This window comes from Canis lupus, chromosome 28 (assembly GCF_048164855.1).
Source record: "Canis lupus baileyi chromosome 28, mCanLup2.hap1, whole genome shotgun sequence".
Taxonomy (NCBI): Eukaryota; Metazoa; Chordata; class Mammalia; order Carnivora; family Canidae; genus Canis; species Canis lupus.
The window spans coordinates 14,155,162-14,177,196 of record NC_132865.1 but is presented as its reverse complement, the minus strand read 5'-3'; the positions used below and the strand labels follow the sequence as shown (position 1 = coordinate 14,177,196).

Sequence of the window (22,035 nt, the reverse complement as noted above, 5' to 3'; positions counted from 1 at the left end):
AGGCTAGAGACTGACTAGGACACCAAAGCAGAATTCAGAGAGGTAGCAAAAGGGGCAAGAGGGTGTCACAAGAAGCCATTCTTCCAACTTCCCTTTTCCTTTGATACTTTGATCTTGCCATCATAGATCTGACTGTCTAGGCATTCAGGTGAGGCAAATAATTTTGACCATGTGCAGGTAGCTGCAGATAACAGGAAGGGGAGGAAGAAGAAATTCCAAGCTGATTAAGTAGGGGGAAAACAATTTCTATGGCCACCTAGCCATCCAAATACCATTTTGGGTGACTGTATCTATGGAAATTGAGGCTTACTGGAAGTTTGATGTATTTATTGTTTAAAAGTAGGCTCCATGCCCAGTGTGGGACGCAACACAGGGCTTGAACCCACAACTCTGAGATCATGATCTGGGCTGAGATCAAGAGTTGGACACTTAACCAAATAAGCCACCCAGGCGACCTGGAGATTTGCCTTTTTTAACACAATGTTTAACAATAGTTGTAAGTGCCCTTCTTTTACTATGATTCCAGTCTATCCCTCCCTATTGTTCTTGATCTTTTTTTCCTTTGTTTATAAAATCAGTGGAGAACCTGTCATGAAAACATACACAGACACACACACAACTCCCTCTGTCTAGACCGGTGCCTTCTCTCACAATACACTTAAAAGATTTTATTTATTTATCTGAGCAAGAGAGAAAGAGAGCATGAGGAGGGGTTGAGGGGCAGAGGGAGAAGCAGACTCTCTGCTGACCAGGGAGCTGAATGAGGGGATCATGACCTGAGCCAAAGGCAGACACTTAACCAACTGAGCCACCCAGGCACCTCACAATACCCTTTATCTAACATGGATTGTCAGTTGTCATAACTGAACGTTGAATTTTCCTTTCTCCAGTGAGAACTTGGCAATACACATTGTTTAAAACCTGGGTGTGTGTGGTAGCAGCTGCGATAGTAAGAAGTGCTGTGGAAGACACACGGTCTGCCCATCAGCATAAGAGAGTCCATTTAGCTGTCTTCCCCTATTTTTTCATCCCATCCATCCAGTCCTTTATTTCTCTCTTCCACAGATATTTATTACACCTACACTAGTTGCTGGGTACACAGAGTTAGAAGTAAGACATGGCTCCAGTTATTAGAGTTAGGTGGTGAAGTTGTGATTCAAACCCAGTTGTGGCTTGCTGCAGTAATGGGAGGCAGGAATGTAAAAAAGGAAATGCAGAGGAGAGTAGTCATGTTTTGAATGTAGTCTGCCCAAGCCACGTATATGGTAACGGTGGAGGCACAGAGAGGTGGTAATGTTCTGGCAGGCAGACGGGTGAGGTGAGATCAGGGAAGACTTTAGGAGGAAAGTGCCCCTTGACCTAATTTAATTTTATTACTCCAGCTAGAATTCAGTCTTGTTCTCTTTATGAGGATGTGAGGTGCTTTTTTTGTTGTTTTATGTTTTTGGCCAAAAAAAATCCTCCTTCCTATCATGGATACTATGAGATTGCTTTTAGTGCCCCATGGCATAATAATAATCATGGTCCTTTTAATTTCCTGGTTCTTCATCCTACAGCATGAGAGCTGTAAGATCTGTTGACAGTCCAAGAGCCAGCTTCTTACAATACAACAAAAACTTGAACAACGTTCTTTGCAAACCTCAATATTTTACAGCCTGCCATAAATCTGTGACAAAATTGGTTTATAATACAAAGAGGGTCTTAAAGGAAATGTTCCTTCTTTTCTTTCTACATGTGTTTAAAACATTCCAATAAATAATTTTGAAAATTAGGGCAGCCCCGATGGCCCAGTGGTTTGGTGCCGCCTTTGGCCCGGGGTGTGATCCTGGAGACCCAGGATCGAGTCCCACATTGGGCTCCCTGCATAGAGCCTGCTTCTCCCTCTGCCTGTGTCTCTGCCTCTCTTTCTCTCTCTTTCTCTCATGAATAAATAAAATCTTAAAAAAAAATAATTTTGAAAATTATACATTATTCACAGAAATAGAAGCGGAATCACAAAGAGATCTAACTAGTAGATAAAGATGATACTGGTATAAGAAAATCTATGTAGATTTCCTGCCCAGAAGCTAAATTTTATGTGTGGTAGTACACACATGCTTTTACCAGTTTGCTCTAAAAATCAAACATTTTCAGAGGAAAAAAGAGAGAAGAAACCTAGTTTTATTACCAGCCTTCTTTATGATTAGAATGTTCATTCTCTATCTTGTTTAACCCTCATCACAATCTTTTGGTGTAAACTATATTTTTCTGGACTTTTCCTCTGATCCTGAAAACCTCACACACCCTCTCAGGACAATTTCTAATTAATTACTTAAAAGCAAAACAAAACAACTGGTTGTTTGTATGTGATTTAGGTAAGAGTGAAGTAACAGATTTTTACTCTTTTATACATTCTTTCTGGACTTAGCTCTGCAATAGCAAAATCACAAAAAGTACAGCTATTGAACAATATAAAAAATCTAGCAGATTATAATTTACCAGTGTCTTAGAAAATGACACAAGTAAGATATAGAGATGAGGAGCATTCCAGTGGGAAAGATACAGTATATGCAAAGGCACGGAGGTAGGGAATAATGCGGAAAAGGATAAGGAATACTAAATGATTCAGGATTACTATAGAACAGTGGTTGGCAAAATATGACCCACAGACCAAATATACCAAATGGCCTGTGAACTAAAACTGAGTTTTACAACACTTTGAAGTGTTTCAAAGACAATTAAAAGAAGAATAGTTTGTGATACATAAGAACTATATGAGATTCAAATTTCCATATTCAAAAATAAAGTCTTTTTGGAACATAGACACACTCATTTGTTTGTATATTGTGTATGGTTGCCTTTGCACCACACCTGCAGAGCTGAGTGCTTCAAACAGAGAATGTACATGGCATTTCACTGCTTCTCACTGCTGCTTAGTGTACAGTAAATAACAAGGATGCAATTTTGACTCTGTAGCTTTTTGAGTGCCACACACATCATTATACCAAAACATTTAGGTTTATTACCAGTGCATACCTATCATGTCAAAAAGAAGAAAAGAAGAGAAAAGTAGGTTTCAAATGTTATGTTTTAAAGCAAAGTGGAATGTGGATTATTTTGTTACTATGTGGCAAAACACTGCATCTATTACGGGACCACACAATAGTTGTGCTAAAAGAATATAATATACATTGATGTCACCAGGCTAAACCTCTCAGCATTCCAACTCATAGGAAAGTAACAGAAAAAAAATTGATAATTTTAATTTAAAACAGAATATCTCATCACAGCAAAATATCTGCAAAAAATGAAAATGAGGCTGCAATCAAAATAACTTCCCAAGTGATTTGTTACTCAAGCAGAAAGCCATTTACCAATACAGGTTAATTAAATTGTGCTTGATTCCAGCATTTGAAGAAATATATACATACAAAAAAACACAAACAAACCATGTTTAAGACTTAGCCTTTCTGTGAGAGCAGTTGCTTATGGAATTGAAGACATGGAGAGGAAGGTCAATAACCAATTTAAAGATAAGGCAAATGATTTTGAATTGTTTCCCTTGACTTTTGATGAGTTGACAGATGTTACTCATATTCCTAATGATTGGTTATTCAAGGAGCTAGGTCAAGTTTGAAGTGACTGAAGAATTAGCCTCTATGAAAAGTATACACAGAAAAGAAGAGGCATGATAGTAGTTGAGAAAATGCTAATTCAGTACAACCTGAAGTGGAATCTACCATGATGTGTTACAGCTGACAGTCATAAAAATATGTGTGCAGCATAAAAAGGCTTAGTTGGAAAGAATGACAAAGTTTGTAAAATGGTAAGGTTGTTCATTGTATTGTTCATTGGCAGCTATTTTGAAGAAAGTTTGTGAATCTGTTGTGTGTCATTTAAACAGTAATGTCAGTAGTGAACTTCATTTGCTTTCAAGGACTTAACAGTTGTCAGTTTCATGAATTTCTGTCAGAAATAGAAGCTAAACATCCTAACTTAATTACACAGCAGTTCAACATCTTAACAGTAAAGTTTTATTGTGATTTTTTTAAAGCTTAGGGACAAGACTAATTTTCTTTTCTGAATGAGAACCACCCTCAACTACTATTATTGAACACCAAGTGGCTTTGTAATAGATTTGCTTTGAATCTGAAATGTTTATTAATAAATTGAACCAAAATTACTAGTTAAAACCATTCTCTTACGTGAAACTTATACTGTGGAAGAGTTACTTTGAAGACAATGTTGTTTAAATCATGAAAAATGTCAAGTTGCTTTATATACTTCCTATGTTATAAAAAATGAAACAAGAAGGAAGATCTCCATTTCTACAGAAATTTGCATAAGGTATATCTTCCAAGTTCTAAAACCAGCAGCGTTCTTTGCATCTCAATGCAAGATCCAAAGGAAATTTCCATATTTCAAAATCAATTTAACTGTGCAGTTGAGGAGCTTCTACCTAACTTTCAATTAGAAGTGATTAATTTACAATGTAACGGCATGTCGAAAGGCAAATATTAAGAAAAGAATCTAAGAGAATTCTGTAAATGCCTTCTAAGCAATGAATATGTTCAGTTAAAATTGTATGCTAATGGATTAATAACAGTATTTGGCAGTATCTATCTCTGTTAAAAGACATTTCAAAGATAAAATCCATAAAATCTCATTACAGAGTAGCATCAACAGGTGAAAAACTGCAATCAATTTTAATTATAGAGAATGTTAATATTGAGCCCCAATCAAGCAACATGTTATTACCCCCCAATTCCATTCTTCTCATTAGTAGACAAAATTATACTTAATTATTACTACATTTTAAATTTCATTAATAAATTTTTGTGGACATTTATGTCTCTATAAATACGTACATAATACCTTCAATTTTGCCTCTTGGGTTACAGAGCCTAAAATATTTATTAGTCTGCCTTTTACAAAAAAAGAAAAAAGGTTTGCTGACCCCCCACTATAGAGTAATAAGTGAATAGTAAGTTCCTCTTGTGGCAGAGTAGCTTGTATTAAACTAGCCTTCCCACAGATAACATTTATAAACTCTCCACAGAATATTAAAACCAACTATCTGAAGACTTTGGAGAGCAACTAAAAGCAGGAAGACCCTGAAAAGGATTAAACCATTCAAAGATGGGACCTCTTGTGTGAGACTCAAGTTTATATGGCATTTCTATTAGGATATTTTCCAAGTCTACTTGGCTTGAGATGTCAGCAGACAGAATTCCAAGGTGCTAGAGTATTTGGAAATTGTAGAGATTATCTCAAAGATGAGGAAGCTGTAGAGGAAAGAAGCCCCCACATCCATGTATAAATACCACTCAAATTCAGACTTCATTATAAGAAATGCTATGGGAAATTCTTCAAGCTTGAATAAAATGTTACCAGGAGAAAATCTAGACCTCAGTAAAAAATTGAGAGCACTAAAAATGTGAACTATGTGGGCAAATGAAAATATCATATATATTTTCTTCTCTTAATTTCCTTAAAAGACATTATTGTTTAAAGAAGAGATTATAATGCCATTCTGTGGGATTTATAATGTATATAGATTCAAACTAGTGCAAAGATAAATGTAAATGGTACTGTACTGTTTCAAGAAGCTTATATTTTACATGAAGTGGTACTATGTTAATTCAAAGTAGATTCTAATAAGGTAAAAATGTGTCTTGTAATCCAACAACTGAAGAAAATGCACAGATAGCTAAGCCAACAGAAAAATGAAAATGAAATATTGAAAAATGATTTGATGAACACAAAAGAAGACAGGAAAGGTGGAACAGGGATATAAAGAACAGATGGGACAGATAGAGACAAGTAGCAAAATTGAAAACCTAAACTCAACCTTATCAATAATTAAATTTTGTAAGCAGACTAAACCTTCCAATTAACAGGAAGATATTTATAGACTGGGTTAAAAAGCAAGACTCAACCATCTACTGTTCATAGAAGATACACTTTAAGTCTAAAAGCACAGACATGTTGAAAGTCAAAGGCTAGGAAAAAAAATTGTGAGCATAAGAATTGGTATGGTTATATTATGCCAAACAGAGTAGACCATAAGGAGTAACACTAGAAATTAGGAAGGACGTTTCAAAATGATAAAAGGATCAATTTAGCAAGAAGACATAACAATCGTAAGTATGGATTAACTAATGATAAACCTTCAGTATATATAAATTAAAAGAAGAAACAAACAATGACAGTTGGAGATGTTACCACCACCCTCTTAGTAATTGATAGAATAAACAAAAATATTTGAAAGGATATGGAGAATCTTATGAACACTATCAACCACCTTAACCTGACTGACATTTATAGACCACTACCTCCAACAACCACAGAACATGTGTGTGTTCTGTATGGGGAATACACATACATGGAATATGCACCAAAACAGACCATATATTAGGCCATAAAATAAGTCTCAATTTCAAAAGACTGAAATCTTACATACATTCCTCACCCCAAAGCTAATTAGAAATCAGTAATGACAAGAAATCTAAGAGAGTTCCAAATATGTGGAAATTAAACAGCACACTTCTAAATAACACCTGGCTCAAAAAAGAAATCACAAAGAATGTTGAAAGTTATTCTAAACTAAATGATTAAAACACAAAGTAACAAAATGTGTTATATAGTTAAAACAGCGTTTAGAACAAAATTTGTAGCTTGAAATGCTTACATTAGAAGATAAAAGTTTTAGGGACGCCTGGGTGGCTCAGCAGTTGAGCGTCTGCCTTTGATTCAGAGCATGATTCTGGTCCAGAGATAGAGTCCCACATCTGGTTCCCTGTGAGGAGCCTGCTTCTCCCTCTGCCTATGTCTCTGCCTCTCTCTGTGTCTCTGATGAATAAATAAATAAAATTAAAAGAAAAAAAAAAGAAGATAATTAAAGTTTTAAATCAGTGATCTAAGTTTCTATATTAAGAAACAAGGGAAACCAAAGGAAATTAAAGATAGAAAAAAGGAAATAATCTATTGATATTAAAGCAGAAATCTTAAAAAAGGTAACCAAAAATAGAGAATATTACCAAAGCCAAAGTTGATTCTTTGAAAAAATTAATAGGAAGTTTGACCAAGAAAAAAGAAAGAAAATACAAATTGCTAATATCAGATGTAAAAGAGGGAATATCACTGCAGTTCCAAAAAATTAACAATTTATATAAAAGGGAAAATTTTATTTAAAATCACAATTTATAAAAACTGAAACAAGGAGAAATTTTAAAAAGCAGTACAATTCTATATCTAAGATATTCAATATATTATTAAAAACCTTCCCACATGAATTTCAATGAAATTTTTGTAAAGAAAAAAAAATATCAAAAGAACACTCTCCCCCCAAAAGACTACTCCAGGTCCCAATGATATCTGGTTAGTTCTTTTTCTTAAAGATGTTCTTTATTTATTTGAGAGTGAGAGAGAGCACAAGCTGGAGGGTGGGGTGGGGGTGGGGGCCTGCAGAGAGGGAAAGGGAGAAGCAGATTCTTCTCTCAGCAGGGAGCCTAACATGGGGCTCAATCCCAGGACCTTGGGATCTTGAGCTGAAGGTAGATGCTTAACGGACAGAGACACCTAGGTGCCCAATTTCTGGTTAATTTTATTAAACATTTGGTAAAAAAAACCATCCCAAACCACAAACTCAACATAGAGAATTGAAGGAACACTTTCCAACTCTGTTTCTGAGGCCAGTATTCATCTATAAAGCCAAAGACTTCACAAGAAAAGAAAATGACAAGTGAATATTCCCCATGAATGCAGATGCAACTATTCTTAAGAAAAAATAAACAAATCACATCTAAAAAATATATTGAAAAGATATCATGACCCAGTTGGGTTTGCTCCAGGAGAATGCATTTAAAAAATCAGTATAATCTACTATGTTAGCAGAATAAAGGAGAAAAACTATATGCATATCTCAATAGATGTAGAAAGTGTTTTACAAACTCTAACATTTATTCATTAAAAATTCTTAGCAAACTAATATAAAGCAATTTCCTGAGTCTGATAAAGGGCATCTATAGCTGTTATACTTATTATTGAAACACTGAATTCTTTCCCCTTAAGATGGAGAACAAAGCAAAGAAGAATGTTCAATTTTACCACTTTTATTCAATATTACATAAGATATCCTAGTCAGTAAAATAATACAAGAAAAAGAAATAAAAGACATAATATAGATAGAAATGAAAGAAAAAATCTGTCTTTATTCATATGTAACATAATCATGCACATAAAAAATCCTAAGGAGTTTACGAAAAGGTATTAGGATAAATAAATTTAGCAAGGTTGTACAATATGTGGTCAATATACAAAAATCAATTTATTTCTATGTACTATGTGGACAATTGGAAAATGAAAATACTGGGATCCCTGGGTGGCGCAGCGGTTTGGCGCCTGCCTTTGGCCCAGGGCGCGATCCTGGAGACCCAGGATCGAATCCCACATCGGGCTCCCGGTGCATGGAGCCTGCTTCCCCCTCTGCCTGTGTCTCTGCACCTCTCTCTCTCTCTGTGACTATCATAAATAAATAAAAATAAAAAAAAAGAAAATATTTAAAATTTTGTTTATAGTAGCATTAACTTGTATAATAGCATCAAAGTATATTAAATACTTAAGGATAAATTTAACAACTATGGACAAGACCTATACAATGAAGACTATAAAACATTGCTGAGAGAAGTTAAAGAACTAAATACATGGAAAGATAAATATTATTGTTGAATTGAATGACTCAATATGGTTTAAAATGTCAGTTCTCCCCAAACTGATCTTTAGACTCCATGCATTCCTAGTCACAAACCCAAAAGAAAAGGCTTTATTGTAAAATTGACATTGTTGTTATTGTAAAATTGTTCTACAGTTTAAATGGATACGCCAAAGATCTAAAATAGCCAAAGTAATCTTGAGAGCAAAGAACAATGTTGGAGGACTCACATAATTGTACTTCAAGACTTAATATAAGATTACAATATATGGCAGTAATCAACACAGTGTGGTATTGGCACAGACAAGGATAGTTTCATAGATCAGTGAAACAGAATAGAGTCCAGAAACAGACCCACACTTACATGGTCAAAAGATTTTTATAAATGTACTTTTTCAATGGGAGAATATCTTCTCAACAAATTATGCTGGGGATAACTGAATAAATTTGTAAAAAAAAAAAAATTGGAAGTATGGTCCCTATGTCACATTATATACTGAAATTAATTCAAGATGAGTCTTGGACTAAAAGCTCAAACTATAGAGAGTTTCCAGAAGAAAATATAGGAAAATATTTAGCAAACTTCAGTAGGCAGATTTTTAAAGAAAATGTGCCAAGAAAGGACTCAACATAAAAGGAAATGGATTAACTTTATAAAAAATTTAAAGTTTGAAATTTTGCTCATCATAAAATACCATTAGTAAATGAAACGGCAACAACACAAGACTATCAAGAGTCTTATATCCAGAACATATAAAGAATTACAAACCAATAATAAAAAGACAACCCAATATACACTCAAAACTGGAACAGGCACTTCACAGAAGATTACAAATCATCAAAAAGCAAATGAAAAGATGTTCAACATTATTAGTCATCAGAGAAAAGCAAAATAAAACCACAAACAGATTCCATTATATCCCGTCGGGTAAAATTTTAAAAACTGAAACCAAGTACTAGTGAGGATGTAGAATAACTGGACATCTCACCCATTGTGGATGGGCATTGAAATGGTGCAAACATTTTGAAAAACTACTTGGTAATTCCTTACAAAAGAAACCTAGATATTCTACTCCTAGGTGTTTGTTTACCCAATTGGAGTAAAAACAAATGCCCACTAAAAGACTTGCATGAGAATGTCCCTAGCAGCTGTATCCATGATAGCCAAAACATGGAAACAACCAAGGCCCATCTAAAGAAGAAAGGATAAACAACTTGTGATACATTTATACAATGTGATATGTACTTCTTCCCAATTTAGAAAAATGAACAATTGATACACAGAAGAAAATGGAAGTCAGGTACAATTAAGTATACAGGATATGATTGCACTTACAGGAAATGCAAGAAGAGGCAAAGATAATCTATGGAGATACAAATCAGAGAATTAGAGTAGTGGGCATCAACCAGAAGGCAACACAAAGGATACTTGTGAGGTGATGGAATATTCTCTACCTATAAAAAATAGTGAAAGGGATTATAGGGGAAAAGGAGAGAAAATGAGTGGGAAATATCAGAGAGGGTGACACAACATGAGAGACTCCTAACTCTGGGAAATAAACAAGGGGTAGTGGAAGAGGAGGTGGGTGGGGGGACGATGTGACTAGGTGACAGGCACTGAGGGGGGCAATTGACAGGATGAGCACTGGGTGTTATACTATATGTTGGCAAATCGAACTACAAATAAAAAATATACAAAAAAAAAAAAAAAAGGAATGTCCTCTACCTTGACAGGGAGAGGTTGGTTACACAAGTATCTACATTTTTCAGAACTCTTTGTACACTTAAGTCTTATGCATTTCATTATACATAAGTATTAGCTCAATTAGATAAGTGCAAACAAGAATAGCGAAGATGAGACTAGAAAGATACTTGTACACAAAAGGATCTTGAACGCTGTGCTAAAGAGGTCAGATTTAGCTTTGTAGAGCAACAGGAAGTTATAGACAGACAACTACTGACAGGCAACAAGTAGGATAGTGCCCTAAGGACTGCATTTTAGAAAGTTTACTAAGGTAGAGAAAGAAGGTATCTTTCCTAATACCCATTTTTAATATCAATATTGTAAATGGAAATGTTTGAGTTCCTTTGTTGTTAAGCTTAGGATAATATACAAACAAGGACTTTGCTTCCCCTCCCTCCACCACTCTATTCCCAAGAGATCCCTTCTATATCCTGTTTTATAGAAAATTAAATACAATTCTTATATCAGAAATATTTTCTTAAGTGTATTCCATAGACTGATATGGAAATCTGGGAGAGACCCAGAATTTATTTACAAAATGGAGTATAGACTCTAGCTAGACTCCAGGAGGCAAAGGCTTTGGCTTTAGAAATGTAGACTTAAAAAAAAAAAAAAAAAAAGAAATGTAGACTTAGTTGCAGTCCAGGAGGAGCCTTGGAGGTGGGGGAAGAAAGAGTCAACATAAAAAATGTGAAGATTTTACATAAAAATGCTGATTGTGATCAATTCTGGCTTGGACTCTCCATTTGGAGAGTACTCTCTTCTGCCCCACTCCATCCTGGTGCTGCTCTTGGTTCTCAATGCCATAGAGGCTGTCGCTTTTAATAGATATGCTGTTGCCTGGAGCAGTCTTCACAAAGTCTCTGAGGAGTTATTTTATTTTTGTTCATGTCGTCTCTTTCATTTTTGGTTGTAGAGAATGTAAATTAGGATTAAAGACCATAGGGAGGAGGCCTTGTGCCCATATGGCCCACAGAGCATGGTCTGATTAGGTCTGCTTTGTTTTATAACTATGTAATCAAACTGGATTTCTGGTCACTGGTGTGCTTCCTCCAGTATTTTCTGGAACCACCTATTACCTTTCCATGTTCTCCTCTGATAATTTTTGCAGAAGCCAAGCCCAGCAGGCCATCAGTTCTCAATGAAGTAGCTATTTCTATGAGGTTAAGCAAAATTGCTGGTTAAAATGAAACACTTACGTCTGCTCACTCAGCTGTATCACTTCAAAGAGAAAAACAAATAAAACCCAGCTTCCTGTCATCTCCCAGCATTAAAGGAAGACAAACTACAATTGCTTTCCATTTTGACTAGAAGCAAAACTAAAGATGAATAACATGATAGATCAAAAAGCCAAACAAACTGAAGTAACCTCTTCATCAGCAAAAGTCAACTAGTTAAAAAGAGTGAAAAACTCCCACAGTGATACCTTCTCCACCTCCCACAGAAGGTAAGAAAAAAAAGGAAGAGAAACTCTTTTCTAAACATAACCTAAATAAAACCTTTAAATTATAACCCAATACTATACCTTAACTACTGAAATCTGCAAGTACTTTTCAACTATTTACAAATAATAAAAGAGAAAGCTAATAAGATAATAGAATTGTACTAAGGAAGCTTTTCCTTTTCTAGAGATGAATTCTCCTCCTGCCACCCGACAGAGGTTTTGACTATTGGGGAGTAAAATAGGGTCTTTTCAGGTACCCTGAGACAGTCAGCCCTCTACCTGAACCTTTTCCATCCTGTTTTTGGGCAGAACTCATTGGCTTACTCATTCATTTATTCACATGTACTAATTCATTCATGCAGTGTCTACCCTCTCTCCACAAATATTGTTAAAGGGCCACATGAAAACATACATTATACATTTAAGATGCTGCTTTTTAAAAAAAATATATTTTATTTATTTATTAGAGAGAGAAAGAGACAGAGAGAATGAGCTCATGCAAGAGCAGGAGGAGGGGCAAAGGGAAAGGGAGAAACAGACTCCCCACTGAGCAGGGAGCCTGATGTAGGGCTGGATCCCAGGATCCCGAGATCATGAATTGAACTGAAGGCAGATGCTTAACCGACTAAGTCACTTAGGTGCCCCATATGGTTGTTGCTTTTTGATGATACCAACATTTGATTACTTTGTAGAGCAATAGCATTTTTTCAAAAATTTCCAACCCCACCCTCACCCCTTAAGGCAAGAATGGAAACTTCATAAGAAGGCAACCATGTTCTGATTCCTGTTCTTTTAGAATAAAAGTAGAGGGATGTCAAGAACAGCTGTGGAAACACTTTGATGATAAATTATATGAATCAGATCACCAAAGATCATGGGCAAGCCTTATCTTCTACTCTCAGCATCCTTACTATAGAAGAATTAGGAGGAGAGGTGCCTGGGTGGCTCAGTTGGTTAAGTGTCTGCCTTTGGCTCAGGTCATGATCTGGGGTCCTGGGATTGAGCCCCTTGTAGGGCTCCCTGCTCAGCAGGGAGCCTGTTTCTTCCTCTCCCTCTGTCCCTCCCCTGACACTCTTGCTCATGCACGTGCCTCTCTCTTAAATAAATAAATAAATAAATAAATAAATAAATAAATAAATAAATAATTTTTTAAAAAGAAGAGTTTAGAGCAATTAGGGTTTTTAAATGTGTAATCTATGGGGTCAAAACTATTTGGGGTGCTTTTTTAAAAAAAATACATTCCTAGGCTCTACCGCTAGAGCTACTGAATCAGAATTTCTGGGACTGGAGTCTCCAAACCCACTCTTCAAACAGGCACCTTAAAGAGATTCTTATATGCTGCAAAGTTGATGACCATTGAACTAATTATCTCCAAGGTCAAAAAAAATTATCTCCAAGGTCACTTCCAGTTCTAAAGGTCATCACAAGGTCTGCCATGTAGCAGAGACTGCCATGAGAGGGTGAGATTTTTTTTTTTTTTAATTGAGATGGGGGATGCTGGGGTAGGGAGGTGATTTTAGAAAACATAACTTTAGAAATTATACAGTTGTGTATATGTAGAAAGATTATATAAAATAAGTGTGATATCTGCCCCTCAGAAGAGTAAAACAATACTATTTTGAAATGAATACTTCTAGTATATTTTGTAATGGTGAAAGCTACTAAGAATAACCATTTTAAAAATGTGTAGTTAATAAATTAAGCTATAATTAGAAAGAGAATAAGAGAATAAATTCCAGATGCCTGTATTTCATGAAGCAAGCATAATGACACTTAAGCAAGGGCTGTTCAACTTAAGTTGGAGATGACAAGTGTTTGCCACAGGAAGGAGTAAATATTTTTGGTAGAATGCCTTTAATCATCATTCTGGTGGTGGATTATACTTCATTGGTGATAGAAGGAAAACAAACTGAAGAATCTTAGCATAACTGAGGAAACATAACATTTTGATTTACAGTTAACGGTGATTGTTTGGAGACTGTCATTTATTCAGCTGTTTTGAGAGCTGCTAAAATAAAAAGCATATTTCTGGGTCAGAAAAATCACAAAAAGGAAAACATCTTAAAATCCAATAAATCCTGTCACTGAGTAAACCAACCTCTCTAGGCTGGAGTAGCCATACACATTCACCAGGATTTTCAAGTCTCTCCCAGGAATAGAATTAATTATTGAAGGAGCCTGGTTGGATGGGTTAGATGATGTCCTTAAAACAGACACAGGCAATTCCTGCCATATTAACACTTTAGGTCACGCCCATTATCTCTTGCTCTGACCTAAAAATTAATTTTGAAAATATGTGTGCCCTTCCAAGTTACTGTGTGATGGCTCTCTGGAGGGGTCTAACCTTATTACATTTGCAAACCTGTGAGTCTTTTAGAGCTCCCAGGGCATCCTGACAATAAACATCGCAGAGTTTATATAATTATTGTCTACCTACAGCTCAGTGAGCACTGCATCCTCTGTGGTGGCACAACAGCTACTAACCTATGGGATGCGTTGCATGGTACTTCTGTAAATAATGCTATGCTTCCCAATTTGTATTGTTGTCCAGAAAAATCATGTGCAGCCCAGATTTCTAACCACTTTGTCCCACTATCTGCTTAAGAACGTTGTCTGCTTGTACCACGATTAAAAATAACAAGAGGCCACATGGCTGGCTCAATTTGTTAAGGGTCTGCTTTCAGCTGAGAGAATGATCCTGGGGTCCTGAGATGGAGCTCCGCATTGGGCTCTGTGCTCAGTGGGGAGGCTGCTTCTCCCTCTCCCTCTCCTTCTTCCCTCTCCTTGTGCTTGCTCTCTCTCAAATCAATAAATCAATAAATCTTAAAAAAAAAAAAAAGAAGAAGAAGAATACAGGTCTAATTTCAATCATTTAAAACTGACCTTTAGGCAATTTCCTCTCCATTTTCCCTTTGCATTAGTCATTCTACATTTCTGTTGCTCTCTTCAATCCATGCCCTCTTTGGATCAGATCAGCAGCTCTCCTCAACCAGTTGGAAAAAAAAGAAGGGCTACTAATTATGAACATTTAAAAAAAAAGATTTTATTTGAGAGAGAGAGGGCAAAAGACAGTCACTTACTGTCACTGACACCCAAATCCACATCCAGACTTCTGAGTTCCAGACCAACATATACCTCTGACTGCAGACTGTTCATACTTGGATGTCCCATGGACACCTTAGTTCACTATCTCCTTAACTGCAAAAATCTATCTTTTCTCCAAAATCACCTTCCTTCCACAGTTATCTCTTCACTGGCGTCATGATTAAAGCCATGCCTGATCTCACCTGCTTATCATCTCTTCATATAATCAGTGATCAAGATCTGCTAACATTACATAAACAATCTGAATACTACCCCCAGCCTGCCACTTCCCCATCTTCTTATACCATCATTATATCCTGCCTGAATGATGGCACTAACCTCCCATTTGGTCTTATATCTGGTCTGGCCTACCCTGCAACTCACCCTTCTTATTACATTCCCAGGCACACAATTCTCTGCACATCTGTCTCTCTCCTTAAAATTATCCTCCGGAACCTCATCCTAGTTTATAGCATCCTGTCCAACTTCCCTAAAACAAAGTCCCTAATGATTTGACCCCTCTCTGTCTTTTCCCATCACTTTCCACACTATCCATGCTCATTTAAACCACAATTGTGAGCTACAGTTCCAGAATGTGGTGGTCTCATTCTCATCTTTGGGCATTTAATACCCCTCTCTGAGACATGCCCACACCTTCCTTTGTTCTGCTGGTAAAAATGCTTCAGTTCTAATTCTCTCCCTTCTTGGCATCCTTCGCCGACATTGTGGGCATAGCTAAGTGCATCTTCTGTGCTTTCATAATACCTGTATCTAACCCTTCTTTCACATTCTCTGTCTAGTCAAATCTGACTTTTGTCAGGTCCTTAGATATGCCAAACTCCTTATGGCCCCTGGGCCTTCCCCATGCACTATTACCTCTACCTGGAACTTTCTTTCTCCATCCCTCTTTCTTTATCTGCCTCACTGCTATCTGTCTTCCAGTTCTCAGCTTAAGCATTACTTCCTTCAGAAGGTTTGCTTGATTATACACTAGCTTAAGTTCCCTCATAGATCTCCATACTTCTGCTATTAGAACCCTTTATTGCTACCACTTGAGTAATCATGTGTCTTCCCCAATAAATTATAAACTTGATGGATTCAAGGACTAGATCTCTCTTCTTTCCTGTTGTATCCAAGGCACTAGATGGGTGCCCAATATTCCATAGGAACTCAACAAATGGTTCTTAAATAAATAAATGGAATATATATAAATATATGTATATTGCTATAATAATTTGCTATAATAATTTGTCTCATATGCCTCTCTTGGTAAATACTGTTCTATTCATAGTTGCATAACTAGCTCTTAGTACAATGCCTGTACATAGTAGGCAGTTAGTAAATATAAGTTGAATGAATGAGCTGCAATCAGCAAATCAGAACAGCTGCAAATCAGAAATTATGGAGCTTATGGGCATCTTTGACTCATTCATATTACGGTCCTCAGTTCATCTGCCTAGGAGTGTAGACCCACAGGTAATATAGATATGTTACTGTCAATATAAATATATTTCTCCTACTGGAAATATAAGCAAGAATCTAAATTGGTTCAAGTTTGATTTCCACTCTCTTATTCTGCAAACATTATGAGAGTGATATTAAATTATATGTTGGTCTCTGTCCAAAAAGGAGTGGGCAGAAAATATGCTATAAAAAGAGTATTAAAGGATAAGGAAGAAAAAGGGAACTAAGATCTATTATATAGACACCTTGAGCCTAACTATACTACTAACTATACTACAATAACTCCATGAGGCAGTAATAATCACCCTTATTTTCACAGATCAGAAAAATGATGCTCAGTTGATTGGGAAATCTGATGAAGACAGGTTGGCCACTAAATCCCATACTTTTCCAATTGTAACATACTGTGTGGGCACAAAAGATGCCTTACTTCAATATTCCCTTTTATGTTGTATTTCATCTGCTTATAATAATTTTTTAAAACAAATTAGCTAACATTTATCCAGAGCCTACTATGAGCCAGGTACTAAAGCTTGGGGACACCTGGGTGGCTCAGTGGTTGGGAGCCTGCCTTCAGCTCAGGTCACTACCCTGGGATCTGGGATCAAGTCCTGCATCAGGCTCCCTGTGAGGAGCCTGCTTCTCCCTCTGCCTATGTCTCTGCCTCTCTCTCTCAGTCTGTGTCTTCATGAATAAATAAATCTTGAAAAAAAGAAAAATTGTATGAGCTTAGTATTGTCCCCATTTATAGATGTCACTACTGAGTCTCAGAGTTACCTTGAATATAGTTCATAAGCAGTAAGTAACAGAACAGGAGCTCAAACCCTGATTTGTAGGACTATAAAATCCCTGGTCTTTCCACTTTACCATTATGAGCATTGTATTTTTGTTGAGCTAAATAAGGATGAAACTTTACAAAATCACTGAAAATGTCTCTGGATCTTCCCCTTGCCTTGAAGGGAAGGAAGAGTTCTGGTAAGGGAACAACATTCCAGCCCATCATCTGGCAGCTTCGACCTCTTCAGTTTACAAACCATGTCATCCTAATAAGCCCTCAGTCTTGAGAGCATAAAAAGGATGAATGGAATGGAGACATTTTGTGTAGTAAGCCAGTTTACACAGAATAAGTAGGAAAGTGAGTTAGGTTGCAGGTGTCAGACAAATGATGATGCAAAGTACTTAATGACAAGTAAGTATTAGTTTTGAACAATAATTAAAAACCACAATGGATGATCCTTAAAACAATATCCGCAAACAACATTACTTGCAAAGCATACCATATTGACTGTCTATGCAGAATATACTTAACAAGCTTTGAATTCTTTGGTAAGTTTAATGTAAATAAGGAAGTAGCATTTCTGTATGCTAAACCACCTCTTTTCAAAATTCACTTAAAAGCATTTTGAAATTGATACACTTTTCAAATTGTTTCATAGCTTGCATTTCTACAGAGGCTATCTGGAGGTTCACTTTTAATCCAACTCAGTTTTCAGCAATATAGGAATTTTATATTAAAATTATCATAAAAATTGTGACCCTTTCTGGTGTAAAGGCATTTTTCCAGGGCATCTTGTGGCCATTAGAATGAAGAGTAGTCTAAATATATTGTTTCTGATTAGCAACTTTGTATCATGTACATTCTAGAACTTAAAATTTTCTTTCAGATTCTAAGAAACAGCAACAAGAATTGAGTTAAACTAAAAGGGTACTTCTTAGATGTCCTTACAAAATACTTCTGGAGCACCTGGGTGGCTCAGTCAGTTGGGTGTCCAACTCTTGGTTTCAGCTCAGGTCACGATCTTAGGGTTGGGATACTGAGCCTTGTGTTGGGCTCTGCACTCAGCTCGGAGTCTGCTTACGATTCTCTCTCTGCCTCTCTCCTTGATCTTTCTCTCTCTCTCTCAGATAAATAAAATCTTTAAAAATATACTTCCATGTGCCTACATGTTGTGCTTGTGGAATTGGCATTCATAAAATCCCAGTGTATTAATAACACTGCAATAACATGAAAATTGCTAAAGTAATCAGTCTATGCCAAGAGCCAAGCTATTCAGGCTGCTTTCCCATAATTTGTAAGAATGCAATTTACTTTGCTTTATATAATTCTAAAAAATTTATGTAATATTTTAAAAACAAGTTCTTGGTCCTGGAAAAATATTAAATCTACCTAAGAACAACAGTGGACTTTTTAAAGACATATTTTCCAAACCGGAATGCACAGTCTGATAAAAAAAAAAAAAAAGGAGTAAATTAAAGGATAACAAGAGAGAATCTTTGCAATTAGGACTATTCTAAAAAATCTGGGACATGGAGTGACCATGACAATCATATAGCATTTTGCACTTTTCATTATCCTTTAAACAAGTACTCTGCAGTTCCTAAATGTTGGTGATGCAGTGTTATGAATTTAAATTGATCACAGAAAATCATCAGAATCTGTTCTTTATGTCTGAAAAAAGAATTAAGTCATGCATAAAATGCCTTATGCTGTCATTTGAGGGCTCATGCATCAGTACACTCTATTGCCCTGAAAAACTTCTTGGAAAAGAGGCAGTGACAGATTCATATTTGCTTCTTAGGAGAGTCATAATGTGCATCCTCTACTTTCAAGTTTATTTCCGTTTGCTCGATCAATGATTCTGCTTCATTCATAAGAATCTGAGAGTTAGGAAATCAGAAGAGATGAATCTATAAGCTGTTTGCTGCCACTTACTGGATAACCACTCTTCTTGCTTAAACAAATGGAAATGAATTTTTAACTATTTCCTGACAGTCATATATGTGCACCTTCAAATTTCTACCAAATGTCAGAAAAATGTTAGGAACAAAATTGATAAGAACATTAATTTTTAAATCTGTTACTTGTCTTCTCAATCAAATACTCATTCCTTCCTGCTATCTAGTTTTTTATTTTCTTGCCCAGGAGAAGAAAAGTATGGTTTATATCTAAAACAGTATATAAAAAAAAGAAAAGAGAGGGGAAAAAAAAGAGAGAGAGAAGGGTAGAACACCACATAGAGTGAGTAATGAACTAACAAGAACATCAGTAGTTAATTATAACTCATAGTGTTCCAATAGCGCAAAGCTACAAAATGGGAAGCTTTTCTCAGAACGGTATCATCTGTTGCCTGAATAAATGTTTGTACAGTTTATTCACTTTGATGCAGAATATTCCAATTGTGTAGTCATGTCATCTAGTGCAGGCTATCTCCCCCATTCATGCAGTACCACAAATCTATTAGAAAAAAGCCTTCAAACACGGTCACAAACAGATGTCTAATCTTTCTATTACTACATTTTTCACTTTTGATTGTGTCTCAGTTGTGACTCAAGTTTGTATACTTAGAGCTAGGAACATCATTCACATATCTTACGGGGGTGGGTGGTGATTTTGCCTTGTGAAGTCACTATAGCCTTTTGTGGACACCTGTGTAAATTTAGTCAGAATGTCTATAGTTCTGCTCCCAAGTTTTATCAAAAAATATCATAAAAAAAAAAACCCAGGGATCCCTGGGTGGCGCAGTGGTTTAGCGCCTGCCTTTGGCCCAGGGCGCGATCCTGGAGACCCGGGATCGAATCCCACGTCGGGCTCCCGGTGCATGGAGCCTGCTTCTCCCTCTGCCTATGTCTCTGCCTCTCTCACTCTGTGTGACTATCATAAATAAGTAAAAATTAAAAAAAAAAAAAAACCCAGAATGGAGTTAAATTAGCCCTCTATGACATCATGTTATGTATCTAAGCTGGAATCACCTTGAAAGGCAATTAATAGCCCTTAGATAATGGAGTAGACTAGTAGTTTCTTCCTCTCCTATAAATAAAGTACAGGAAGATGTTTTTGAAGTAAAGGGTAATGGTGATATTGAGGATAATTAACATTACGCAGCACTTCGCATGCGCTAAACATCTTGCAGAGATTGTTGCATTTATTCTGCATAACACCAAGAGTAGGTCAAAGAATAGCCTTTGACAGATAAAGAAACTGATGCCCCAAAAGGCAGAGCAACTTTCACAGGGTACATGGATAAGTAGTGCAGAGCTGGGACTCTTACTGACTTTGACCATACTTCTTAACCACTATGCTTTCTTACATCCCCAATGAACTTAGATCTAAGTATTAATACTCTTAGCATAATATTCTTTTGGCTGCCATTTGTTGACATTACAACTAATAAAAAATATTAGTTTATATATTTTAAAAGATATAAATAGAATATGTATATCTCTAAGCTGGATATATTCGGGGGGATTCTGACTCTCAATGGGCTACCCCCTCACTTCTCTCCTCACTCTCAGTATATCCCACGAAAACTTTACTGACTACTGACTCCTAAGAGTGCTCCTCATTCTCTGTTCCCATGGCAGGAAAGGCAACATCCACTTAGTTGCCCAAACCAGAAACCTGGTATCATCTGGATTTTTCCTTCTTCCTTTCTCTCTACATAAAATCTCTAGTCTGTTGATGCAATATGCTAACTATCTCTTAAACCCATCAACCTCTTTCCACCCTAGTTCATGTTAACCATTCCCAGCTTACACTACCCCAACAGTACCCTGATGGGGCTCCCTCCCTTGTTACCCTCCAAACTTCACTCTTCAAATTGTTCTGCTCCAGAGCCACTGCAAATATAATTTCATTCTTCTCTCTCTCTCTTGTTTAAAACTTTTCACTGATTCTGCATTTCTTTTGGGGTCAAGTCTCTTCTCAACATGACCTTCATGCAATATGAGTCCTGCTTACCTCTCTAGTTGGGGTCAGATAAAAACAACCCAACAAACAAATACAGGCATTTATAAGTTGCTCTAAATGGTGTGAAGGAGGGGCGCCTGAGTGGTTCAGTCTGTTGGACATCCAACTCTTGATTTTGGTTCAAGTCATGACCTCAGGGTCATGGGATTGAGCCCCATGTCAGGCTCCTCACTCAACAGAGTCTGCTAGAGATTCTCTCTCCCTCTGCCTCTCCCCTTGAGCTCTCACTCTCTAAAATAAATAAATAAATTTATATTAAAAAATAAATGTTGTGAAGGAAATAAATGGGTAATTGGGATAGAAGCAGTGGCTGGTGGCTTTGGCCATGGGGGTTCCTTTGAGTAAAAGGAAACTGAAAATTTAAAGGCTGTAGGGTAGGAGAGGAAGGCACTATCAAGGACTTGAAAAAACTGTGTGGTTGGGGCATGATGATCAAAGGAAAAGTGGCATGAGCTGAGATTCACAGCCTTAAACCTTGGGATGGAGTCTGGATTTTATCCAAAGAGAAATGACAATCCTTGGTCAGTTAGGCAGATATCCCTCTCTGCTTTGTGGAGGGTGGGGTGTTGAGCACACAATAACAGAAGCCAGTGAGGAAGAGACTGCTGAGGTCTAACAAAAAGAAATGGAACCAGACTAGTTACAAACCAAATTCTCATTCTTCTCATATTTAAGTGCAAGGTTATCCTTGCTTTGAGCCTGAACTTGGAATCACAAAAAACTTTATAACTAACAGAATTGTTCTGACTTCTAAACAAATATACATGAAAGAATATATGAAAGATTAATTTCATTATTAGTTTACATTGATAGTTAGAATAATACTACCTGGCTGCCATTAGACTTCTAGGATAAGAAAA

At 36.5% G+C, this 22,035-nt stretch overlaps 2 long non-coding RNA genes and 1 pseudogene across 10 annotated transcripts in view; all 3 read right to left on the bottom strand.

Moving 5' to 3' along the window:
• Positions 1 to 16,399, bottom strand: part of LOC140620214 (uncharacterized) — a 36,305-nt gene extending 19,906 nt beyond the window's left edge. Inside the window, exons 1-2 of one of the 2 annotated variants that reach the window (XR_012019982.1) lie at positions 14,764 to 16,399; positions 6,671 to 6,831 (exon numbers count right to left, since the gene is read on the bottom strand). This is a non-coding gene — a long non-coding RNA (uncharacterized lncRNA). The remainder of the gene's footprint in view (positions 1 to 6,670; positions 6,832 to 14,763) is intronic. The other variant, XR_012019983.1, reaches the window with a different exon arrangement.
• The window catches only part of LOC140620213 (uncharacterized), a 179,580-nt gene that overhangs the window by 94,245 nt on the left and 63,300 nt on the right, over positions 1 to 22,035 (bottom strand). The gene's annotated exons all lie outside the window — the stretch shown is intronic.
• The window catches only part of LOC140620212 (small ribosomal subunit protein uS13-like), a 69,273-nt pseudogene that overhangs the window by 40,175 nt on the left and 7,063 nt on the right, over positions 1 to 22,035 (bottom strand).